The sequence below is a fragment of the Euprymna scolopes genome, chromosome 6, assembly GCF_053919585.1.
Source record: "Euprymna scolopes isolate OS-2025 chromosome 6, ASM5391958v1, whole genome shotgun sequence".
NCBI classification, from domain to species: Eukaryota; Metazoa; Mollusca; class Cephalopoda; order Sepiida; family Sepiolidae; genus Euprymna; species Euprymna scolopes.
In genome coordinates, this window is record NC_136487.1 from 110,837,765 (window position 1) to 110,851,251 (window position 13,487).

Below are 13,487 nucleotides of genomic sequence, written 5' to 3' on the forward strand. Positions count from 1 at the left end.
TTTCGTTCTCCTTCTTGTCCCATATCATTGCATTAGGTTTAATAGGCCTGTCTGCTAGATACGTAGCTGTAGAAATTGCACGGTCATAGTTTATGGTGTATGACTTATTTTCAACTGTTGTTTCTGGTATTTGTTTCCAAGACTTGCTGCTACATTCCATATTCAACTTTTTACAGATCATCTAGTGGATATATTTACACACTCTCCATTGTATCGCATTGTATAGTGGTCATTCCCCAGCAGAACCTTTCAGAGGGATGCCAGGTAACTCACACTCTCTATTTCTATGTGGCAAAACCTGCACTTGTTGTCATTGCTGAGACCACTCATTTTTTTTAAGTGTTGGTCATTAAGCCATGATCTTTGACAGCTCATATCATCATCATATCATCTCATATCATCATAGTAGAGTGACCCTATTTTAAGCCAGCCTATAGAGCATTCCTTATCTATATAGTCCTGGATTAATTCGCCCAAACAATATTTGAAACGCTGTTGGCTGTTTCATTCTTCCAGTTTTTTTGCAGTGGAAGATCTTGATGTAGTTTTGTTGACTCTTTTGGGCTATTTCCATTGTAGTCTTTTTTTCTGATTCTGTATCATTTGTAAGACACTCTTGTCAAAAATGTTTGGCCAGTTTCATGATGGATGTTGTTCTACTGGCTCTTATTACATAATGTTGACGTACCATTTAAAGATTATTATTTTGGCAGCTCATTATTTTGGCAGCTCATTATTTTGGCAGCTCATGTATGTTAACCATGTCGAGATCTTATTTAGGCTTGGAATACTATGTGACTTCGAAAATTTAGTCAGGTTTTAAATGTAGGGAAAAGTATCCTTATGCCAAGTTGCCCTGACAAACCCCTGTACAGAGGGACCTTTCGAGGTTAGTGTCTAGTAGGCATTCAAGTTCTCTCCAGTATGCATTCGAATATGTTCTATAATGTTGCATTTCAATGTAAAAGAAGAGTGACATACTTCACAAGAATATGGTTTTTCTCATTTTATTTAACCTGCGGATGGTGCATCCTAGTGGATGCTAGAAATTCATTTGCTACCTCATATATTCCAACTGAGAGATCTTTTTAAGATTCAAATCGTCCCTTAAAATGCAATTGTTTGAATCACTCTTGCACTTGGTTCACCGGATATATTTGCCATGTAGATTTTTAAATTCTTTTTCATGAGTCTAGCTGCTTCTATAATTACTAGAATGATGGAGATCTTCCTAAGATTCCAGTTTCTTTTTATGACTTATATAAGACCTTGGTATTTCGTTATCTTTTCCCTTTCAGCTCTGTTTATCCCAGCATCATTGGGGACACTAACTTCTACTAAGGTTGCTTCTTTCTCCTTCTTGTCACATATCATTGTGTCAGGTTTTATAGCTCTGTTTTCTAAGTACGTAGCTGTAGAAATTGCTTAACTATAGTGGATAGTGTATGACTTATTTCTGACGGTTGTTTCTAGTATATTTTCCTAGGACTCACTGTTGTATTCGATATTCAACTTTTAACAGATCATCAGTGGACATATTTACACACTCCATTGTGTCTAAGAGATCCATATCTCTTGCTCCTCTGTGCAGATACAGCCTAGGCAGTCATTGGTTTTTGTATGTTATTCTGTACTGTGTCAACATTTTCTGCATTTTAGTGTCCAGTCAGTTTATGTCTCTTTGTGGCCAGTCAACAATGCAAAAGCTGTACGTTATCAAAGGCATGGCTAATGGGTTAATAGCAGTTATCTTGTGTTTGTTTGTAAGTTCTGTTTTACAGATTTTCCTTACGCAGTATATATATTCACCACTAATTTCTTAGCTCATTTTGGCATGCTGAATTGAATCATTGTCTTCTATGCAACAGTACATGTATTTCTTTTAGGTCCAAGATGTCAGTATCTTCATCAAACTATGTTTCCTGTTTGGACCTTCTTCCCAACTCTGATAAAACACTTGGCACGTTTATCCAAACCAAACTTCATTTCAATATCTTTGGAAAATTTATGTACAACCTCCAAGAGTCCATTTTAGTCAGCATCTGAGATGGCATGCACTTGAGATCATCCACGAAGTGTACATGGTTAACATTTGTTTGGGTCTTGTTGGTGACTCTGGTTTAGATTGTTGGCACTGATCACAGTAGAGCAATCCTATTTTTAGCCAGTTTACAAAGCATTCCTTATCTTTATAGTCCTGAGTGACTCCACCCAGAAAATATTTGGCATGTTGTTGGTTGTCAATCTGGTAATTAATCCACGCCATACTTAAGGTCCTTTGTCTCTTCTTACAGTCCTCAAGGATGGCCTCATTGATTAACAACTGGTCCTTGGTGCCTAAACACCTTCTTCTGCACTCTGCTGTTCTTTTTCTAAGTATGCTTCAGAAGAGAAGTGTTCAAGACAATGAAGAGCTTGTAAATGAGACAGCAAATGGGTCTGTACTTACTAGGGCATTGTATTTTACTCGTTTTTAGTATGAGGGTTGTATCACCTTTTAACAGCCATAGTGGTGTGACCTCTTCAACTGTCAATAGTCTGGTGAAGCAACTATCATAATGACTATAAAGTACTGTTAGTGGCTTAAGCCAGAAATTGGTTAGGTTGTCTATGCCAGTTTTTGTCTTATTCTGGAATCCATTATCATGCCAGCTGTTATATCTGGTTTCAACATTTTAGGTTTGTTTTCATTGCTTTTAGCAACATCTTGGATCCATTTTGTCTTTTTATTGCAGGTAACCTTATTTTCAAACAGAGGCCTCCAATAACCCTCTTTGCTTTTCTGCCAGCTTTTCTACCATTATTTTGTCCCTTATTAAGCTTTGGTAGAATAGTCATGTACTTTCTTTCAACCGTTTATTTTTGATTTTCACCCAAATCTTTTTCTCCTTCTTTTTGTATTCTTTTGGCAAGTGCTGGGACCCTGCCCTCAAGTTCCCTTACTATGTTTTTCAGCTCCCCCACTTTTGTCCCATATTAAACACTAAGTTTGCAGATGATATTTTTTCAGCCATCCTTTCATTGCAGAGGTGATAAGGAATTGTTTTATCTAAGACAATTCCTTCCTGCAAAGGTTCAGCTGATTTTGGAGCTTCCATTCTACTGTGGTGCTTTGCTTGTTTTTGCTGCAGACACCCATTGGTTTATCTTTTGGAATTTAGGGACAGTTTTTCTAACAATGTAGAGTTCTGCAGCATAAGAGATCCAATTCAGTTCCATGAGGGATCTGTTGTATGGGACAAATCTCTGGAGAGAAGCATTAACCCTTTCATTGCTGCCAGTATGTGTTCGCATATGTTGCAACATATTATTCTTTCTTTGCAAAAATGGGCAACTTTAAAAGAATATGGTTTCTCTCTGTTTCATTTTCCTTCAGTCAAAGTTTTCAGAAATCAGGGGGCCTTCTACTTGGCTAACACTTGATGTCTCTATATGAGATACATAAATATTCAAATGTTCCATTAAACGTTTTTTATCTCTCAAACACTGAGTAAAGAAGTCTCTCTCTCTCTCTCTCTCTCTCTCTCTCTCTCTCTCTCTCTCTCTCTCTAGTTTCATTTTATTTCAGTTGAAGTTTCAGAAATCAAAGGGTCTCTTCCTAGAGGCTAACATTTGATTTTTATATGAGATACATAGATACTTGAATATTCCATTAAAGTTCTTCTTTACCTCTCAAACATTGAGTTAGCAAAGAAGTTTAGAACATAATTTTCCCCTCCTCAATTGACTATGTACATATGTTATAGTACATCTTTCTTGTGGATTTTTAGTCTTACTGGATTTCAGAACAAAAATTTATTTAGTTTAGTGGAGTATCTAGCTTCACGCTATTACTTGAGATAACATCACTTGGAGAAGGTGCACCATTCCTTGTAAAAGCCAGTGTGAGTTAGCCATAGTGAGGAGATCTTATTTGGGCTTGGAATACTATGTTATTTTGGATATTTAGCCAGAGTTTACTTGTAGTGTCCTGACAAACACCTTTGCAGAGAAACTTTAGACACTTAAGGATAGTGTTGTCTTTGTATATGTTGTAACATATGTTGTTTCTGTATAAAAGAAAAACTACATACTTCACAAGAATATGGTTTCTCTCCAGTATGAGTTATATATATATGTGTGTGTGTGTGTGTGTGTGTGTGTGTGTTTGTGTGTGTGTGTGTGTGTGTGTGTGTGTGCTGTCAGTCACAGTCAACGTTGTTACCGCTAAATATCAGATAACAATTGATTTTTTTTTTAATTTTACCATGAAAATTCTGCTATTAACAATATCAAAGCAAATATAAATGTCAATTAATACAAATTTGCAATAGTTTACTTTTAGTGCAAAAAGTATATGAAAAACATTTTTCAACTCAAGATATTCTAATATCTAAGAAATTTTGTACCAAAAATGCTAATAATGATGAACATCTTTATTATAAAAATAATGTGCTTTCTTAAGAACATGTTTTCAAAAAGTGTGCATTGTGATATCAGTTAAATTTTAGAATAAAAGCTCTTGGATTTCGCCTAAATGTTGGATGAAATTAATTTTTTGATTAAACCATACGTTTTGTTTGAACATCATTTTATGACATAAAATCGAATCTTCATGTCAATTCTGACATGTCTTCTAAAAGAAAATTGGCGGCATTTTTGTTCTTAAAAGATATCAATGTATGTTTTAATTTCTTCATTTTTACTTTTAAATTTATATAGCTTTGTTAAAACTTGTTTTGTTTTTTTTGTCCATGAAAATGTCTACAGTTATTTTGTGTGTCAAAACGTTTGTGTGTGTTTAATAAAATTTTAAAATATTCAAAGTATTTTGGATCCAAGAAAAAAAAACATATTAACAAGTCAAATAGAATTTTATGTCAGTGTTGTAAAAAAATGTTTTTGTTAACTGTCTTTCATAAAACCCAAAAACAAAAAACGGAATGTAATTTTTTTAAATGCTGGAATAATGATGAAAAATGTAATTTATTAACTTTATTACTTGTTTTCACAAAGTTAGTGTCAAAATTTAAATCCAGTGAATTTAATAATTTATTACAGTTCTTTAAAATCTACGACAACGATTTAAAAGAGGACTCAATCATGCTATAGGCAATATGGAATTTTTTTGCACATTTAGCTTGGTATGAGTATTTGCCAAACTTTGGATACAATTGCTCTTAAATTATATTTCTTATAAAATAAAATTTTAATTTATTTTTTCAAGTGTTGAATATTGAACTTTAATTCAATGATTTAATTGCCAGTGGCCATTGCTTCTCTTGTACTTTTCTTGTATGAAAAATATTTTGAAAAACAGTTCTTAGACTAAAAAAAACTGACTCAGAAATAAAGTTGAAAAATTCTTTTGCACCGATTTTAATGAATTTAAAAGTAAAGATGCAGAAGTTTAAACACTGTTTGAAGAAATTCCATCTTTCATTCTTTTGAGCAAATAAAGTAATAGTTTCAGGGTTTCTTGTAAATTAAGTTAAAAATTCTAAAATGTTTTTCCATAGATTGTTTCTTATTACAGTGTGGGAAGAAAATAAAAAATATGAGGTGCCTTCAATAAGTTTCTAGACTTTTTTTATACGGGCATTTAAAATTGTTGTAGACTCTTGGAAATTTAGTATGTTATTGCTTTACATCTTATGAGATGACTGACCAATTTTTATGATTTCAGGTTCAAATGAACAGCTACATCAGGAATTGGATGATTGTCACAGCTGGTGAATTTCAGAAATGCAATCTGGACATGAAGACACTTTAGAAGAACAATATACAATAAAATTCTGTTTTAAACTTGGAAAAATGCCACAGAAACGTATGGAACGTTTCAGACTGCTTTTGAACTATCTTGCATGAATTGAGCATTAGTTTTTAAGTGGTATAAGAGTTTCAAGGGAGTCTGTGAGGGATGATGAGAGGTGTGGGAGAAGTAGAGGTCAGAACACAATGAGTTGATTGACCAAATATCGATAAGGACCATAGTGTGTCTATAGAGACAATAAGTGCACAGTTTGATGTCAGTGTTGGAACTGTTTATTTGTGAGGAACTGAAGATGCGGAAGATGTGTGCAACGTTTGTCCCAAGGGTGCTCAGAAAAGATCAGAAAGAAAGTTGTCATGATAGTAGGGAGATGGTCGAGCTGATCAATTCAGATCCCATGGTTCTTGATGATCTGGTGACCTGCGATGAAAGTTGGATCTACTGCTATAACCCAGAAACCAAGAGACAGAGTTCCCAGTAGAAAATCATGCCAGTTCTCCCAGACCCAAGAACGCCAGACAGAGCAAATCCACTCAGAAACTTAGGATGATCCCTTTTTTTTGACAGCATGGGCATGATCTATATGCCAAGCACTGGGTTTCCACTGGACAGCTAGTCAAAAAGGAATACTATGTTGGGGTTTTAAGGGAGTTTAGGAAGAGATTCCATCGGTAGAGGCCAGCACTCTTCAAATCGGGTCAGTGGCATTTCCACCAGGACAATGCACCAGTCCACAACTTGAATTAGGCTGTGATGAGAGTCACTGACACACTCACACAAAAGGACTTCCATGGAGCCTTCCAGAATTTGTTGGAACAGGATTGCAGCTGGAGGAAGAGGACTAAAGTTTAATATGTGTACTTTCAATAAAAGTTTAATATGTGTACTTTCAATAAAAGTTTAATATGTGTACTTTCAATAAAAGTTTAATATGTGTACTTTCAATAAAAGTTTAATATGTGTACTTTCAATAAAAGTTTAATATGTGTACTTTCAATAAAAGTTTAATATGTGTACTTTCAATAAAAGTTTAATATGTGTACTTTCAATAAAAGTTTAATATGTGTACTTTCAATAAAAGTTTAATATGTGTACTTTCAATAAAAGTGCCCATACAAAAAAGTCTGGAATATTATTGAAGGCACCTCATACATTTATTTGGCGAAATTGCTGATTAAGAAAATTATACCCAATATTCGCCAACTTGGTATAAATCCAAATTTTTACTAATAAAATAGTTTCTTCTTCTACTTCTTTTTCTTCATCCTCATCCTCATCCTCCTCATCATCATCATCATCATCAGTTTATTTGTTCAATAAATGAAACATAAAACCCCTAATCTTAGCAAAATGGGCAGTTAGAAAATTTTTTAATAAACATGAAAAAAGAACTGCTTGTTAAATTATCAAAATTAACTGATATGGTAGCTAGACCAAAACCTGTTGATCTACAAAAAGTTTCTCATTGTTTAAACGTTTTCTTTTGATCCAACTGTAGCAGCAATTAAATTGCATTGATGATTAAATAAAGAGAAGATACTAAATAAATATGTTTTGTGCATTTAGATCTTTTACATATTTGTTCTTTTTACATTTGATTTTATCATAAAACTTTTAAGAAAATAACTCAATATTGTAAGTTGCTTCCAAATATGTGTAGCTACTAATTAACTATTTGCTGAACATTATCAAACAATTCCTTATTAAACATTTAAACTTATTATTAGTTGCAATTTTGGTTTTCACATGTCCGCCTCCACCTCCAATAACATGTTTGCCAGGCCTGGTATAAGTATCGCCATGATTTAAACATATTGATATATCAGCAAAGAACACAAACGAACGAGACAGCGTTATTTAATTTAAGAAAAAAATCTTTAGAAAAAACTTTATCTCATTTGAGCACTTGTCAAATCGTTCAGTACCTTTTCCTACTAAACCAACATACATTAACAAGCTGATTCAACTTCGTTTAATACTAAAACGAACCCAGTTTTTTTTTAATTTTTATTTTATTCATTTATTTATTTTCCAAAACCAACCTGGTATCAGATTAGTGATGATTCATATAATGTCACTGAGTTCTTTAACCGAATTTTTAGCCCACGGTACTTTTTTTCTTTTTTTTTTTTTTTTTTAACGCTGTGAAAAGGTCAGTAGAATGACCAACTACTTCTGGAAAAATCTTTACAAATCCAATATGTGTTGGTAGCACCATCTGTCGTTACTGACACAATTTTTTGACATATCTATGTTTCTTACATGTAAAATTTTTACAACAATGTTACATGTATCTTTACATATGGCATTTGAAGAGTACACTTCTAAATAAAGTAATTCTTCATATATAAAGTGTTTTGTTTTTTTTAGAATTGGTGAACTTTAAATTGATAACTATTTTCTTTATTTGCAGATTTGGTAACTATCGGTTGAGTTCAGTTTGGTTTGACAATTCATCATGTGGTTTCAGCAGGACATAGCCACATGCTCCACAGTATGTGATACGATCAATTTACTGAGAGAAAAATTTGATGAACAAATAATTTCATAAAATGGACTTGTCAACTAGCCACCTCGTTCATGTGATTTTAGCCTATTAGATTATTGTAAAGTCCTATATCTACACTGATAAACCAAACACAATAGACCATTTGGAACATTAACCGATTAGAATACATTTTAATGCTTTCTTTTTACATTGGGGGAGGAGGCGAGGAAGGCGGGGTGGTGTTGGAGACAAATTTTCCTTCGAATTTTAAATTGTCCGCCAATGAAAAAATGAAAAAAACTTTTCAAATTTTGTTCTGAAAAAAAAAGTCTTCCCGACATTACCCCTCCTCCACTTGGAGTGCTTTTCTTTTTCGTATAAGTTTAAATGTTCCACAAAAGATTTGTATCCCATGTGAAAAGTCAGTTTACTATGTGAAAGCATATTCAACAACCGTCGTTTGTTACTGCCTGCTCGCGCATAGTGTAAACGGAAGCTGCAAAATGTTCATGGGTTCAGGGGTTAATACCATGCAAACGGTAAATTTGCCCCAGGTTTGGTTATCAGATTCGTTGTCAGCGACCTCGATTACCCCTAAAAAACAAATTAGAGTGGTCAGTGTTCTGTTGCAGCGTATCTGTGTATTTACCCAAGTATTTGGGGGGGGGGATCCACAGAAATTTTATATATATATATATATATATATATATTTTAAAGAAAATATGTAAAAATATGTTCGCAAAAAGCGTAAATTGTTAGATGAAAGTACAGGAAAAAATTAATTTTTTTTTTTTTCAAGAAAACTTAATATCTTTATTTTATTTTATTTTTTTTTTATGGCTGTTCATTGCCGGCGGAAGAACTTTCTCGAGATAAGGATATTTCCTTGAGAATCTTTTACTTCGGTCGACTGTTGAACGGCCATCGACGCCAAAGAGGGAGGATATAGGGTAAAGGAAATGTGTAAGTGTTCTCAGATATAATACCGCATTCTCTTCGCATATTTTTAAGGGTAGCCATTTCGGACACCCATAAAAAAATGATTTTTACTATTGTTATAATCTCACTTGGTGGAGAGGGTATCGTATACTTCTTTTTGGGAGCAATTACATTTACATGTTTTTATCTTTTCTTTTATTTTTGAAATTGTTGTGTCTACAATGAAAATGATTAATATCCTTAGTATAGTAGGTGTGTTCAAAACGGAACTTTATGTTGACCCGGGCAATGCTAGGTACCCATGCTAGTGTATATATATATATATATATATATATATATATATATATATATATATATATATATTAGCTGGACGCCCAGCGTTACCCGGTCATACAATATGCTTAAACATGACATTTTAATTTATGCAGATTGCGTATATCAGAGAAAATCCCCACAAACACTGGATACAACTAATGAATGGATTGGCAATAGATTACTAAATAATCGAAACCAAATACCGGTACTCATAGAACAACTAAGAAAAAATCTGAATCAATCCTCTATTGAATATTATATATTACAAGGAATAATTTTCCTGGTGTACTAAATTGCAAAAAAATTCAAAAATTGCAAAATAATAATGATAATGTCGCTCATCTAATTCTGTCTGTGTTTATTTACAATATCACGTCAGCTGGTATTTAAGGTTGACAATGAATGCCCTGGAAAAGTCATTCATGATTAATGTTTAATTTTAAACTATGCAATTGAAGAAATGATTTGTGCCGATTTTAAACAGTAGCTTCTTTTATAAATTGAACTCATTAATAAGAAAAAATTTTAATAAAATGATGAGATACACTTACGGGCTTCCACAGGGTACCATTCGATTTGTACTTAAATACTTTATCACTGAGCTATATCTCCAGATGACAATAGTTCTGTAATTTTTAAGAAGAAATGATTTGCTGAGAATTGAATCTCCCTTGATTTGCTGAGAATTATCTCCCTTGGTGAGTGTAAGGTAAAATATTCCACTGTAAAAATTCTTTTTTATCTGAGAAAAAAAAAGACTATTTTTAGGATTGGACTTTTTTTCGATTTTTGATACTTATCAGATGAATTTCTGTACAAAACATATCTAAGAACACTGCCAGACATATAAATTATCTTTGTGTGAAATTTGCAAAAGATAGGCTCAGCCGTTTTGGAGTCTATGAGCAAGGAACTCACACACACAAAGTGACTTTTATAAAATAGTAGAAATATCTATCATATAAAGCTGAACATCTGTGTGTGTGTCTGGTCATGAATAGGCTCCTATATGGTTGACTATTATAGAAAACTGATCACATATAATGATAGAAGATGTATCGAGACACAGGAATGGGTATGTTTGATCTGGCATAATGATGATTCATTAAAATTGTTGGGTCTGTGTGCACGCCTGGTCTACAAAGTATGGAAATAAAAAATTTAAAAATCAAAAAAAAACGTTTACAAGTGCTTTTGATATAGATGTACATAAGAATACTTTGATAAGTATGTTTTAACTTAAATAGGGATGGTATAATAAAATTGTGGGGTCTGCATTCGCGCCTGGCCTCCATAGAATGGAAATAGGCACAAACTTTAATAAAGACTTTTCATATCTATCTGCATAAGTATACTTTGATAATTATGTTTCAGTTTGAAGAAATATGTTATCATAAAATTATGGGGTGTTTGTTTGTGCCTAACCTCCATAGTATGGAAATATGTCACAAAGTTTAACAAGGTTTTTTAATATAGATCCATAGAATATTGTGATAAGTGTTTCAGTGTGAACAGGTATGGTATAATAAATTATGGGGTTTACCTATTTTATTTTTACTTTCATCATATTTTGCTTTGGTTTTGATACCCCCAAATTCGAAGCTATCTCTTTACAACCCTTCCTTTTCATAACCAATCATACTTTCATAAATCAGAGTCCATTTTCTGTAGGCTGTTTTTGAATCCAGTCAACGACGGGTACTTTTGCTAGTATATATATATATATATAAGGTACCTTAGCATATCTTGGAGTTTTAAACGTGTTTTTCTCTAGGGGAAGGAGAAATTTTAGAAATAATTTTGGATCTGATCATCAGTTATGGATTTTGGAATTAAAAGAAATAGATAAGAATATAAACGTTTTAAACTATCTGTGTGTGTGTGTGTGTGTGTGTGTGTGTGTGTGTGTGTGTGTGTGTGTGTGTGTGTGTGTGTGTGTGTGTGTTTTTTTTGACAAACTGGAGAAACGTATGTATCTAGATCGGAGAATCACATCAAAAACAAAGCTAAGTGTTTAGGAAACATGTGTTATCAATACGCTGCTATATGGGTTAGAGACTTGGACAACATATAGAAGGCATTTCAAGTTATTGGAAAGGTTTCATCAAAGTTGTATTCAGAGAATATTTAATACTAACAAGTGAACTGTAGTTCTTGAACGATCAAATCGTACTAGTATTGAAATGAAAATTATTAAAATCAGATGCGCTGAACTGGACACTTGGTTAGGATGGAGGACAAAATACTTCCTAAACAACTGTTTTATGGCGAGATAGATAGGGATAAAAGACCACAATAAAAACCAAGGAAAAGGTTTCCGGATTCTCTGAAAAATAACTTCAAAATACTTGAGATGGATGTAGATAACTGGGATGCCCAAGCAATGGCATAGCTAGAGTAAACGTCACCCAGGGTGATCTGCTTAAATGTCACCCCACTGACATTGTGTCACCCCTCTTTTGCAGTTTCCCAGGCCTCCAATCCTTAAACACGGCACATTATATATATATATATATATATATATATATATATATATATATATATATAAGCCACTTAATCCTTTTTCCAATTATTTTTCAGTTAAAAAAAATGAAATGAGTGTCATCAAATGATTTCAAATGTACTATTAAAACCTACAAAAAATACAGGGTTTAGAGTTTTCAATAATTCAATAAACATCAGCAAAAATATTCCTCAATTATTAATTTTAAAAAAATATAAGAGTTGCTAATATTTTTGAAAAGATTAAAAATATAAAAACTTTAATGAAAAATAAATCCTATTTTCAGACTATTTTCGCACGTTAGCTTGGCTGAAAAATTTTGTTGCAGAGATATTGTGTCACCCTTCTTTTTGCTGTCACAAGCAAAAGATCGATCACTATGAAGAAAAGTAATCAGAGAAAGTTGTAAGATTTTTGAAGAGCAGCGAGTAGATCTTGCTGTCTTAAAACATGTTTTAAGAAAGCAGGACAAAAATATAATGTTAGAGAAATTACAACAGGAAATGAGGTGCACTATATATGGCAGATACTTTTCGTCAAAAGCTGGTTTTGTAAATCATCTGAAATCACATAATCAAAGACAGGAACAAGACTCTTATGAGAAGGTTTTTTCTGCCGATGCTAAGTTGTCATATTTGTGGTCTCATCTGCAAATCTAAAAATGGCCTGACACAACAGGATTCGCAATATTATCATGCGATCACCTTTACAAAAAGGAAAGTTTTGTGGCACATAAAATGTATTTTCATGTAGGGCTCAAGCTGGATTAAAAAGTCACCTACATGCACACAGACGCACAACACTTAACCAAAGTGATGGTAAACTTCTGTCAAGAAGTAGCAATCATCATCATGTATTGTATATGTATATATATATATATATATATATATATATATATATATATATATATATATATATATGGATAGATAGATAAATGAAATGAAATAAACAAAGAAAAATAAATAAATAATAATAAACTTAGAAATATTAAGATAAAAAAGAAAAATAAATACATGAAAACTACTTTGAACAATATTAAAAACTTTTTAAAAAAACAAAAAAAAAACAATACTAACATAATGATACTGATCGATAAGACTCTGGACACTTATAGTAAGTCTTATGAAATATACAATAACTTATTGTTAAAAGAAATACATAAAAACTATAGAATCGCCAATGGTCTATATTTCCAAAATATAAACTTGGCCACTTCAGAAATATGCTCCACTATAATATAATTAATAATATAGAAATTTATACTCTACCCAAAAGTCCAAGATTTATATTGAAGGACCATAAAATTAACTTTTATAATAACTCTTCTATTAGATTAATACATCTAATGTGTGTTGGATATAGGTATAATAATTAAAAGAATATTAGATAGAATAATACTAACAATTACATCTTACCATAAATTATGGAGTTTATCAAATGAAGCCATCGATTGGTTTAAGAATCTAGTGATTACTAACAGCAGCAAATTT

The 13,487-nt window shown here is 32.5% G+C and overlaps 1 protein-coding gene and 1 long non-coding RNA gene across 2 annotated transcripts in view; one reads left to right on the forward strand and one right to left on the reverse strand.

Moving 5' to 3' along the window:
* Positions 1-11,429, forward strand: part of LOC145277867 (uncharacterized) — a 428,683-nt gene extending 417,254 nt beyond the window's left edge. Inside the window, exon 3 of the long non-coding RNA XR_013868229.1 lies at positions 8,166-11,429. This is a non-coding gene — a long non-coding RNA (uncharacterized LOC145277867). The remainder of the gene's footprint in view (positions 1-8,165) is intronic.
* The window catches only part of LOC145277864 (uncharacterized), an 87,246-nt gene that overhangs the window by 67,746 nt on the left and 6,013 nt on the right, over positions 1-13,487 (reverse strand). The gene's annotated exons all lie outside the window — the stretch shown is intronic.